We start from the raw sequence: 12,545 nt of genomic DNA on the forward strand, positions 1-12,545 counted from the left end.
TATCTAATAAACAATCGACTTTCCTCCAAACCTGCAGGACGTAAACTAACATATTTTCGAAACAGACTTAAATAATCTTCCCCCAACACTGTAAAAGAACGTGGCCTCTTCGTTTTAGTGTTACGAATCGCTATAATCAAGGCCGATTTCACATCTTTGATGTTATCCATTTTTACATTGACTAATTCGTCAGAACGGCATGCGCCTGCAATTCCCAATATTAAGACAACCTGTAAAAAATACGAATATTTACAAAAAAGTCTGTTTTTGTTTAAGATTTCAAACCTTCATCATCAAATACAAATTATCTGGTGCTGTATGTAAGAAACGATCAACTTGCTCCTTTTTAAAGACAGGTGCTTTTTTTGGAGTATATCCCTCGTTTTGCCTCTTAAGAAACGCACGTAACTTGGAATATTTACTAATATTCACTCCGTTGTTAATATCCAGTGTTGATCGCAACATTGAATACTGTGACGATAACGTAGACGGTTTCACTTTCTTTGCTAAGTTTGCGAAATACACCATAAGGACATCCTCAAAATATATTTGAACTGCTTTTTCTTTACACCATTCCACGAAACGTTGATATGCACTTTCATAAATTTCTCGGGATTTCTGGGGAAGAAGATTTAACGAAACTTCTTTGGCACACTCTAATATATCCTCTGGTACTTTATTACAATCCATTTTCACTTTAAGTTGCAACTTAATTCGCAAATTTGCAATATGGCGGATAATGTTTGAAAATTTTCCATGACTACATCGAAATAGGCTACTTTATTTTCCAACGAGTTTTTGGTCAATTTTAATTGTTCAAAAGCAAAAACGAAGTAGTTTCGTGATTGCGGTTTGAGAAAAAATAGTATATATTATTCAGTTCTAAAGTGTCTTTTTTTGCCTCGCAATGATTGCTTTCGCTCGGCTACGCTTCGCTCCGCCTCCCAAATGAAATCATTGGTCGTCAAAAAAAAATACACTTTAGAACCTAATAATATAGTAAACTATTGTTATAGCTTTTCTCATCTCAGCACTCAAAAGGACTCGTTTTTTCTACGTTGTTCCATTTCCAAACGAAAAGACAATTATTGTTTTTAATTTGAATATTTTGACAAATATGACATGACACTCAGTACTGATAACAATACGATAGAATAATTACTAGACTGAAACCGTACGTTACACAGTTTAGAATCAACAATTTTTCAATGTTTCAATAGAAATGGCAAAGACTATATTTAAATTACTTGATAATCTTTGTAAATGTTTTGGATGAGGAAGGATAAGATTCCCACTGTTACGAAGCGCATTATAACGTGCAGTTGAGTAATAATGTAACATAAAAGTGAGAATAATGCAGCATTTACAATTAGCTAAAGCATCTGGTGAAGCACCCAGCTGTGGATATTCTGAACTTAATACAAGTCCTGATTTAAAAGCCCTCAAGTCTTGATGTTGTCTCGACGCAATTTCTCTGAAACTATTCACTGCATCTTTTTCATGTTGATAGCCATGTTTTATAGCAGCAGTCTTCAATTTTATTGTAGAAGGGTAACAAATTCTCTGTATGAGGCTTTTGGATGGTTTCGTAAGAGAAGTTTTTACAACCTCTCTAAAGATGGAAGCTGTTACTCCTCCCTGTCTATAATGGAACCAGTGAAAACTGTTTGCCTGCTCACTTGTTAACTCTTCAACAAAATCACAGTGATCTTCACTGTTTCCAAAGTCTGATGACTTACCCATTTCTACTAATTCTTGTAAGCCCAAATCAGTGTTCCTTCTACCGAATTTCTAAGTTTACTAAAAATAATTTACTTTCATAAATTTTCTTTTTAATAGTTGAACCGCTTTTCTTTGGTACTCGGAATTTCTTTTTACGGATTGGAATGGAGGAGGAAGGATTTTGGGGTTCGCTGTTGTTAACATTTCCTAGAAAAAAATCTGTTGTAAAACCAAATGATTTTTTTTTAAATCAATCTCAATATCATAAATGATCATATTAAAAAGATGCATGACCATTTGTCCCAGTATACAAACCAAAATATTGTTCCCCATCATCAAAACTATTTTCCAAAGGCTGGAGCTGATCTGCCAACAACTCTCCTAAAATTGCGTCAGCTCCTGTTGGCAAAATTGGGTTGTAACTTGCACCTCCTGTTTTTTTTTTTGTCTTTTTCTATAATATTTCAAGTGTCAGCTATACTCTAGACATACCTACAATGTGGTAACCCATGCCTTTTCTATTGTTTCCAGACACTGTAACGCTTCTTCAATTCCCATCTCTGGTTCACCTGTGTCCTGGGCGGCTCCTTCACCTCTGTTATCCAGTTTATTTTCCAGAATGTAAATATATGTTTCTGTCTAAAAATTATTAATTATGTTGTAAATACGAGGGTGGGGTGATTAATGCCGGGCCTCAACAGGAATGCATTGTTTTTTTCGGTTAATTTTTATTTATTTCTCAACATAATCTTCATTTAGCTCGATACACTTAACCAAGAGCGGTTACACCGGAGTAAGTAATACAACGATTTGTAGAGATCTTCAAAATAACTATTTGCTGCTTCGATGTTGTCATAAACCTCTTACCACCCAACCACTTTTTGCGGTTTGGGAAAAGGTGGAAGTCACATGGGGCTAAATAGAGTCTGTAGGGAGGGTGGGGGAGCAATTCAAATTTTAATTCATGAACTGTAGCTATCGCAATGACTGAATTATGGACTGGTGAATTGTCCTGATGAAACTGCACCTTTTTTTTTTCGGTAAATCTGGCCGTTTTGCTTTAATTTCCTGTTGTAAACGTTGTAGTAGAGTAGCATAATATTCCCCACTAACGGTTTTTCCCTTTTGGAGGTAGTCAATAAAAATTATTCCCCTTGCATCCCAAAAGATGGTGACCATAACCTTACTGGCCGATGCAACTGTCTTCGCTTTCTTCGGAAGTTCTCTTTTTTTGTCCACTGTCTCGATTGCTGTTTTGTCTCGGAGGTGTAAAGATGGCCATGTTTCATCGACAGCAATGAATGGACGCAAAAACTCAGTTGGGTTACGACTGTAGTGTGCCAAATAATCAGCCGAAACATCCTTAGGACGCTGTTTTTGGTTTGGAGCGAGCAAACGCGGCACCCACCTGGCGCAAAGCTTTTTCATTGTTAAGTGTTCATGTAAAATATTTCGAATACGCTCTGTTGTGATCCTTATTGATTCTGCTACCTCCCTCACTTTCACTCTCCGGTCAGCCAAGATGATTTTATGATTTTTTTCTGTAATTTCTGGAGGGGTCACCTCAATAGGGTGCCCACTGCGTGGTTCATTATTTGTGCTGATTCGGCCCATTTTAAATTTAGCAACCCATCACTTAATTGTTGTATACGATGGAGAGGAGTCTCCCAATGTTGTATCCAACTCTTTGTTGATCTCACTTGCTTTTAGGCGTTTCAAAAAAAAAAAAATTAATCACTGGCCGAATTTCCACTTTTTCCATTTTGTTTGATGCATCTAATCTGAAGGACTGCCATCCAACTACTAAACGACATATTGACATGAAATTTTTAAGGGAAGCTGATGGAAGATGAAATTATGGAATGCCATCATTATACTGATCAGAGAGCGGAAAATATGCAGCAAAATATTGGGAAATATGAGCATATGATATGCACCAAATTTATGCAAATATGCAGTAACTTTCATATCATATGCAGAGACATGCAGTTGCATATGCTCCAAAAATTAAAAAAAAAGCTTAATGAACGAACTAAATTTATTTACAAATTACAAAAACAGGTTTCCTGAACTTACGTTTTATTATAAAAAATACATGAATCACATTGCAAAGTGTTTACTAACTACATCTCACTAACACATAAATCACACTTTTAATAATAATATTCTTATACTTAAAAATAAATACAAGCATAACAAATTAAAAAATAGTAGCAATCGATTATTTAATTACTATTTTGATAACAATTTCTTTTTAGATATTTTTCGAAATATTCTAACAAAAAGTTTTTCCGCTGATTCTATAGTATGTATTTGTAAATAGAAAAACTGCGTACTAGGTCCACAGATATAAAAATACTTACCGGTCTAGAGCAGGCGCGACAAAACACAGTTCCTTCTTGAAGAATAAGTTCAAGAAAAGGTTTAATTCATAAATTAATTTTAGTTATCATCGACATATTGACACACCTGTATCGCTTTAAATGTTTTCAATGCTAACTCACGATAAAAATAATAGGATAACGTCCCTTCGACAACCACAAAACATACCATTAATACACTGAAGTAACGAACAAAAATATTGGGAATGAACTTATTTCCAAAAGTAATTAGGGCGCGAATTTACCCGGAAGGATAGCTTAACACCCAGTGGTTTCTCCAAACTACCACAAAACCCAAACCTCTCCTAATTATTTGAAGCTCAGGGCAATATTTGCAATATGATTCATAAAATTGCGTCTTTCTAGATAAATGCCAGTAGAACGACAATCATGTTTTTTTTAAATTAGCACAAAAATTGATAAAAATGCAAAATATGCAAACGTTACGTGAAATATGCAGCAGACGGCAAATATATGCAAATATGCAATTTTTTTATAACTGTATTCATTTTTAATTAGCATGATTCGTTCACATATCAAGACTTATATGCAAAAAATAACGGATATGCAAATTTCATAAAATCCTCTCTCTAATACTGATCTTATCACTCCCACATCTATGTGAGGCCCGGTACTTGTCACCCCACCCTCGTACTAAAATATTCTACATTACATTTGTAAATTACATTCTTTTCAGCCCGTTCCTTTTTTAAACCTGAGGACCCGGGTGGGTTAGGTAGCATCGCGCTTGCCTGCCACACCTTGGGTCGTGGGTTCGATTCCCGCCCTGCTCTGGGTGTTGTGTATGTCCCCCGTTACCCTGTAATTGGGCCTCCGGCCTGTTGGGTAACGTTAACTAATAAAATAATAAAAAAAAAAAAAATAAAATAAAATAAACATCTCTACATATTCTGATAAAAAGTCTTGAGCGACTGAACATTCCTAGGCCCTTCCTGTAGTTATTGCATTAAATTCGTTTTTTATTTCCTCCCAACAATTCACTTTTTGTTTAACCGAAACGGCGTCTGTCTTCTTACTTTCAATTATATTTGCATATTTATAATAGATGAAACGGGATAGGACCAGGTACGGAAGAACGGAATTTTCATAGCTTTATAATAAAAGTGGAAGAGGTTTAATAAAGGCATATATGTATAAATGGGATCGGGAAACCTCATTGTTTGAGATCCATTATAAAAATAACTTCAAAGACTTTTCAGTATAAAAAATGAATGCAGGACACTGTTTGCTAAGTGTTTAATAATAATCAAACTCATTTGCTATTAACTAACCGCTGTTAACCACTTTTACTAGAAACTTCGGTGTTTTTTAACATACAGCATGTCTCAGAAATAAGTACATTAATTTTAATCAGTTACAGAGCTCATTAAACTCAACAACTTTTTTTAATAGAGTTTTGTCAGGAACTTTTTAATTATCAAGTTAAAAATTGTTAAAGTTTTATCCCAATTAAGGTTAGCCGCCCATGGATCCTCAGTCACCCATCGACACTAATAATCAGTTATAATACCACAAGAGCATAGGAAATAATCGAAAATACTAACCGATTAACGAGACTTATAACACTGGTCTACAAAATTAAAATTTTGTTTTGTCACACGAAAGTTTTTGTCTAATTATGATAGTACTATGGACTCCTAACACGAATTTATTAATAAAAAAGATCTGACACGTCACGTTTTTTTGTGACACTGAAACATATATTTCTATATCCACTGCTCAAAAACTCAATTAAATATAACTTTCTTTATATATATACATAGTTAATTTTGATTACTGTGATTTGCGCGAGTATTTGGCTTCAGGTAAATCTTTTTTAAGACCCCAGCAGTAATCAGCCAGCATTCCAGAGCTCCATTTTCCTTGGTACCGTCGTTCAATCAAAGCAATGGCTGATATAAGTCAGGATCACGAAGCAATGCGTACACGTCACGGACTCTGTATGACGTCATGCGTCTACCACGTTTATTATACAAATGAATCGGTTTGAAAACTGTCAACAAACATGTCGGCTTGTTATTGTTTTGGTTTGTTCTATTTATGATTATAGCATGAGAAGACCGTTAGTGTGAAGCAACAGTTTAGAAATAAGCTACACTTGCAGTGTTTCAGCATACAAGGGCATGCTGCAGGCTGCATAGACGCTATGAATTACAAACTCAGGCACAGGAAAGATCACGACTGTAACCCCTTTCACGTGTTCCTAGTCACTGAAGCCTGCCACTCACGTTCCAACGCCGCGGTACAATTGTGTAGGATATGACAAAATTGAAGTGTTTTCGAACATCTGTGTATGCGATCAAGCAAATCGGTTGGATGTGGACGGTTGGTGAACAAGTCTGTCTGCAGCAGTACAATCGTGTTGTATTGGTTGGAAACTTAATCGTGTGGGGACAGTGTATGTTATACAAACCGTGAAAGCAGGTATAAAAGTCCATTTTCTTCGGACATGTTGCCACCACGATCGCAAATTTTTAACTGCAAGGTCGTAACGTGTGTGTACTGCTGCTTTTCAGCAAAATTGTACAGCAGTTGTATCCAATACAATCGTACCCCGGCGTTGGAACGTGAATGACTGGCTTTAAGAACGTTCATTTTTGCATTGACTGCTGGTAAAAACTGCTGACAATTGGGTGTTAAACACATACTTGGAGGGTGGTACAAGGCTTCATACTGTACTTAAAGCTACCAACGAGAATGTTAACATACGTCTCAAACAGACAGCATTGAACAGTTGTGACAGGCTTCAAGTTAGAGAAATATGCTTACCGTCTTCAATGCCACAATAGGCACGTCACATCTACAGAATAAGTTACTTTATTGACATGGAATAGATACAAAAGTAAAGTATAAACAATAATAAGTATGCATGTTGCACAACGTCGTCGTCTGACCAGTGATTTGTATATTTGGCCAGTGAAGTGATAGTGTGATTATAAAAGACATCAGCAGAACATGCCGCTAGTACAATCAATTAGGATGGTAATGGAAAATAACCTACATGTTACAGTGGCTGAATGCCCTCTGCAGTATTAGAATCTTCACTGTCATAATCACTAAAACTATAATGTGAATCTTCGTTAATGTCGATTATAAACGGCGCAATCTCTTCACGGTCAAATACTAATTCCCGTTCCCACCACTCCCGTATTATTTTATTCATATGGTCAACAGTATTTTTCCACATTGTGGGCGTGACATGTGCTAACGCTTCTTTCCACATTTTCACGGAATTTTTTGACCATAACCATCACGCCCAATGTGTTTGGAATAAAAATTTGTAGTAATTCCCCAAGTATTTTCTATAGGGTTAAACACACAATGATATGGCGGCAATCGCAATACTCTATGGCCATTCTGTTGGCCCAATTCACGGCAACATACGTTTTTGGAGGTTTATTTCTGAAAAACATGATATTTTAAGTGAAACGATAGAGAATAGTATATGCATTACTGTGCAACCAAATGAAGAAGTTCCGTTTTTAACAGCTGTGAATCTGAACTTATGTCATGTTGTTAAAGCCATTCACGAATTTCTGCTTTTTTCCATGAACCACTGGGACATTTGTTTGCAAAGGTACTGTGGTAGCTTGCATTGTCTATAATAATCTGTGATGGTTCTTCAAGGTTCATGAGCAATTGAAACCACTTGAGAAAATTCTGTTGATTCATTTCGCCATGATAGTCTGGATTTTTGGTATTAGAAGAAAATACTAGCGCTGCTTCATCAATAAATCCATTGCTTGTACCTGCATGTAATACAATATACCTAAAATATAGTGAGAAGAATAAATAACTAACGTGAAACTGACACATTACTAAATTTTCCCTTCTACTTTGAACATCCTGATACTTATGACACTATCGTCTTGCAATGACCTAACTACCGAACCATTTTCAAATATCCATGTTTCATCAAGATATACACATGGCAAAGAATTTGGGTTCTGCTGATTGTGCATGTATTCACGTAAGAATTGGTTCTTGCATGAACAACATGTTGTAATTCCATAAGACGCTTCCGTACACTGGTTGGCGAATAACGAAACCCAATTGAGAATGTAAAATTTTTCCTAACGAGCTCACAGAACCCTCAAATATATGTTTCTCCTTCAAGCAATCAATTAATGGCGATCGTGTAACATGTATTTCTGTAAAATAGTCGTTAGTATCTATAAGGTGTGCGCATCAAATTCATACTTTCTTCGACCATTCCATATAAGCATTCTCGAATAGCACACTGCTCCGAAGTGCTAATATCACACACTTGCTTTGTTCGGGGGTCTCTATTTTTTGGGAGAATGTACACCTTCTCCGGTTTTTATTTGTTGTACCACGGAGTTCACTGTTCGCACACATACACCCAGAGCAGCAGCAACCCTCTGTACAATGTGACTGCATTAGTAATTGTAATAAAATACACCTACTTACGTCTTGAACAGCTGTTAGTGGTAAAAGAGGTTCCCCGCTATCGCGTTCTTTAGCAAAATAGTCCACTAAATTATCGTCCATTTGCTTTACATCTTTGTGCAAGGGCTTCGGCATGGTGGAATGTTTACGTTCAAGCAAGCGACACGTACCACGGTACAGGACAGTTAACTTGGAGTTCTATAAAGAACTGTTATAGTTCTGAAAAGAACTGATACGATTACACGAGCAGAAAAGTAGAAAAACGCGAAAAATCAAACAATAACACAACATAACCAAAGTTGACACCAATGACACTTGTGAAATCGATAAAACTTTAGCATATGTTTCGCTATCAGTCGTACCAATATAATTTCCCCCAAATTGATCGATTTTGATCCGTATTGCCACGTATTGCAGCGCGTATTTTTGATTTAGTGTTGGTAACGGATCTACGTCATCCATGACGTGTACGCATTGCTTCGTGATCCTGAGTATATGCATAAAATTAAGTATTTACTGAAAAGTAAAAACTTTAAGTAAAAGCAAATGCTCAATAGTAAATACTAAAAGTAGAAGTTCTTACTAAAATTCGTATGCATAAACTTATACTTTTACTATTAAGTAAATACTTTAAATTTTCCAGTAAATACTTAGAATAAAAAAAAAATAGGCGGTGTCACTCAATGATGACAAAATCTTCCCGACATTAAAGCCGTGTGTGCGTATTTTGTAAGTGAGACCTACACAAATCCCCCTATTCTATTAAAATGAGTTCTTCTGAATCTGAATCAGAAATTATAGAATCTGCCGAAAAGAGTAATAAGCAAGAACAAAACAAAAGAAAGTGTTCATCTACAGAACTAGCAGCAGAAACGGATGAAACTAGAGGTTTATCGCTTACCGAGTTACAAAGGCTAGTGTTATTGGAACAATTAAAATTAATAAAAATGCAACAAAAAGAAATTGAGAATAAAAAAGAAAGGGAATAATTTTGTTCGTCGTTAGAAGAGTTTTTTCTATTGTTTCTGTTTTATTAAAATAAATATGTTAGTAAAAAAAAATGTTCTTTATCTTTGGGCATACAAAATTTGAGGCAATTCATTTCTGCGTTGAATTCCTTGAATTGGATTGTGGTTTTCGTGTTCTACAATTTCATCATCTTCTTCAAGAGGAATATCAGGAAAGTCGTTTACATCATTTACAAATTTAGAAACGTTATGCAGAACAAAACAAGAAACTATCAATTTTGGTATTCTAGACAAACGAACCCTAAGATAATTCATCAGAATTGGAAATCGTTTTTTCACTTGACCGAAACATCTTTCGATAATTACTCTGCCTTCTAGCCTTATACATTTTTCGTCGCCGAATGGGCAGCATGAATTGAGCCATTTTGAACTTTATTCACGTCAATCAATTCACGACTCATGATAATTTGATTTAATTCCTCTTAGAATAAATAAAACAGTAACTGTTAAAATAAGATCGATTTTGGCAAATGACATACCCTCTAAGAAAAGAGATGGTGGGTGGGCGGGGCTGGTACCGCTAAGATAAGAGTGATTTTTGCAAATGTGATACCCTCTAAGAAAAGAAAGAGAGGGTGGGTGCTACTAATACCTGCTAAAATTAGACCGATTTTGGCAAATGACATACCCTCTAAGAAAAGAGAGGCCGAGTACGTGGGGCTAGTACCTATTAAGATAATACTGCTTTTCACAAATGACGTATTCTCTAAGATATTTAATTAAATTATTATAAGAAAAGACACTAGGGGCTGCAAAGCATTTTCAAAATCTTTCCAAACAGGAATACCTAGAACTTCAAGATTGTTTTAAATTTTTGAAAAAAAAAAAACAGGCTCCCAAAATTTACTCAAAAACAGGTCAGGTTAGAATTTTCCAAAAAATAGAACACCAAACTTACCCAAAATTGTTTTCAAGCATCTCATACAGCAGCTTGAAAAACATTAAGTTTTAACTTGTGAAATCAAGTAAATACTATTTATTATGCATATTGATCTGAGCATTTACTGGAAAATTTAGTAAATGCTGGAAAAATTTTAACCTAGCTAGCATGTAGTATATACTTTTCAGTTTAAACTAATTTTTATGCATATAAACACTAGTATATGCTTCAAATTTTCAGTATTAAGTATTTACTAATTTTTATGCATATCATTCAATGTCTTGGTGAAATCTTTCACCGTGTTCATCACTCACTGCACCTAAGTTACTTGGAAAAAAATCTAAATAAGAGTCCAAGAAATGTATCTTCAAAGACATGTTACACCCCAAAGTTTTGTATGTCGCCAAAAGTTCATTAATTAAGTCCTTATAGTTGTCCGCCCTGTAGTAACTAGAAAGTTTTGTACGACATTGACAAAACATTTCCAAGCTGGCTTTTCAGTATCGTTTAACCTTTCTTCAAAGATCTTATCCTTTATCAACTCTCTTATTTGGGGACCTACAAATACCCCCTCTTTAATCTTAGCATCACTGATCGTGGGAAATTTCTCTTTAAGGTATAAAAATCCAACACCACTTTTGTCCATTGCTTTTACAAAATTTTTCATAAGGCCGAGTTTTATGTGAAGAGGTGGCAAAAATATATCTTCAGGATTTACTAAAGGTGTATTAGTAACATTCATTTTTCCCGATGTTAGTGATCTTCGTTTGGGCCACTCTTATCGTAATGATTTTTTTTATCTCTACTGTCCCATTCACAAATGAAACAACAAAATTTTGTGTAACCAAGCTGCATTCCCAACAAAAGAGCAATGACTTTCAAGTCTCCACAAATTTTCCATGAATATTTGTTATATTCAATCTTTTCTAGAAGAAACTTCTGTTTCATAAGACTCTTTCTCTTGGAGGCATGAGCTACAGGTATAGATGGACGTTTGTTGCCATTGTGTAGCAACACTCCTTTCAAACTAGCCTTTGAGGAGTCAATGAAGAGTCGCCACTGACTTGAATCGTACTCAAAATTTAACAAATTCATGACTGCACAAACATCATTACAGTAGACCAAATTGCCCGATTGGGAAAAATAAGGCTTTAATTCGTCGTTACGATTTCGAAAATAGGTAATTTTTGTATTGCAAGACAGTAAATTCCAGTCACTTAATCTTGAGCCCAACAGTTCTGCCTGCTTTTTAGATAACTTCAAATCACGCACCAAGTCATTGAGATCACCCTGCGTTAACAAATGTGGTTCTTTTGAAGTACTCGGTTCATAAGGTGGGTCGCAAGCTAATAAGTCATCATTTTCACTAGAGACAAGTTCTTCATTTTCTAAAGTATCTGGACATGTTGGAACAGGAAACTCGACACTGTGTGGAATTGGTCTTCTTGCAGATGGTAGGTTGGGGTACTTTAGAGTGTGTTTTGACTTAGTTGTTATACCCTTAACAACAGTTAAACAAAAATAACAATCACTGATGTGATCCTTGGGTTCCGACCAAATCATCGGAACAGCAAACGGCATGTGTCCAGATCCTTTCGCCCAACCCAGTAGAAGCCTAACACATGTTAAACAGCAGATATGTGGGGCCCAAGACTTGTCCTGATGCCTCACAGGGAAACCAAAATACTCCAAGTAACATTTAGAGACTAACGGCGTGAAATTTCTCCGTTGGGAGTGAAAAGTTACTTCACCGCACACATAACAAAACTCGTCCGGGTGGTTGATACACTTTCGCGGCATTTTAACAGTTTAAGAAACTACACTTTCTTGAATAAGGTCCTTAAAGCTAGTAAGGACTAAGAAGTTTTAAATACAAACACATTTAGAAGGTGAAACGAAAGAGGTGACCATTACAGAAAAACTACGCGTGACAGGAACAAAAACTTTTTGTTTTTGTCATGAGGTGAGATAAGGATACTCGAATTTTTTTACAAAATTCGTGTGACAAACATAGTGTTGATCAGTGTAATCTGAAAAACCACGAGAGCGAAGGTCGAGTGGTGTTTCTGATTATTGTCGAGTTAAGAGGTTAGTATTGAGATT

The 12,545-nt window shown here is 35.7% G+C and overlaps 2 long non-coding RNA genes across 2 annotated transcripts; both read right to left on the reverse strand.

Annotated features, from left to right (window-relative positions):
- Window positions 1-6,925: 6,925 nt before the first annotated feature.
- LOC135143280 (uncharacterized) lies at window positions 6,926-8,103 on the reverse strand. The gene is made up of 2 exons (XR_010282734.1): window positions 7,579-8,103; window positions 6,926-7,526 (listed from the first exon to the last, which is right to left on the reverse strand). It is a non-coding gene; the product is annotated as an uncharacterized LOC135143280 (long non-coding RNA).
- A 4-nt stretch (window positions 8,104-8,107) lies between these two features.
- On the reverse strand, window positions 8,108-8,941 carry LOC135143281 (uncharacterized). The gene is made up of 3 exons (XR_010282735.1): window positions 8,556-8,941; window positions 8,325-8,506; window positions 8,108-8,275 (listed from the first exon to the last, which is right to left on the reverse strand). It is a non-coding gene; the product is annotated as an uncharacterized LOC135143281 (long non-coding RNA).
- Window positions 8,942-12,545: the final 3,604 nt, after the last annotated feature.

The sequence above is a fragment of the Zophobas morio genome, unplaced genomic scaffold (assembly GCF_036711695.1).
Source record: "Zophobas morio isolate AGI-343-1 ecotype UQ-CSIRO unplaced genomic scaffold, CSIRO_AGI_Zmor_V1 ptg000058l, whole genome shotgun sequence".
NCBI classification, from domain to species: Eukaryota; Metazoa; Arthropoda; class Insecta; order Coleoptera; family Tenebrionidae; genus Zophobas; species Zophobas morio.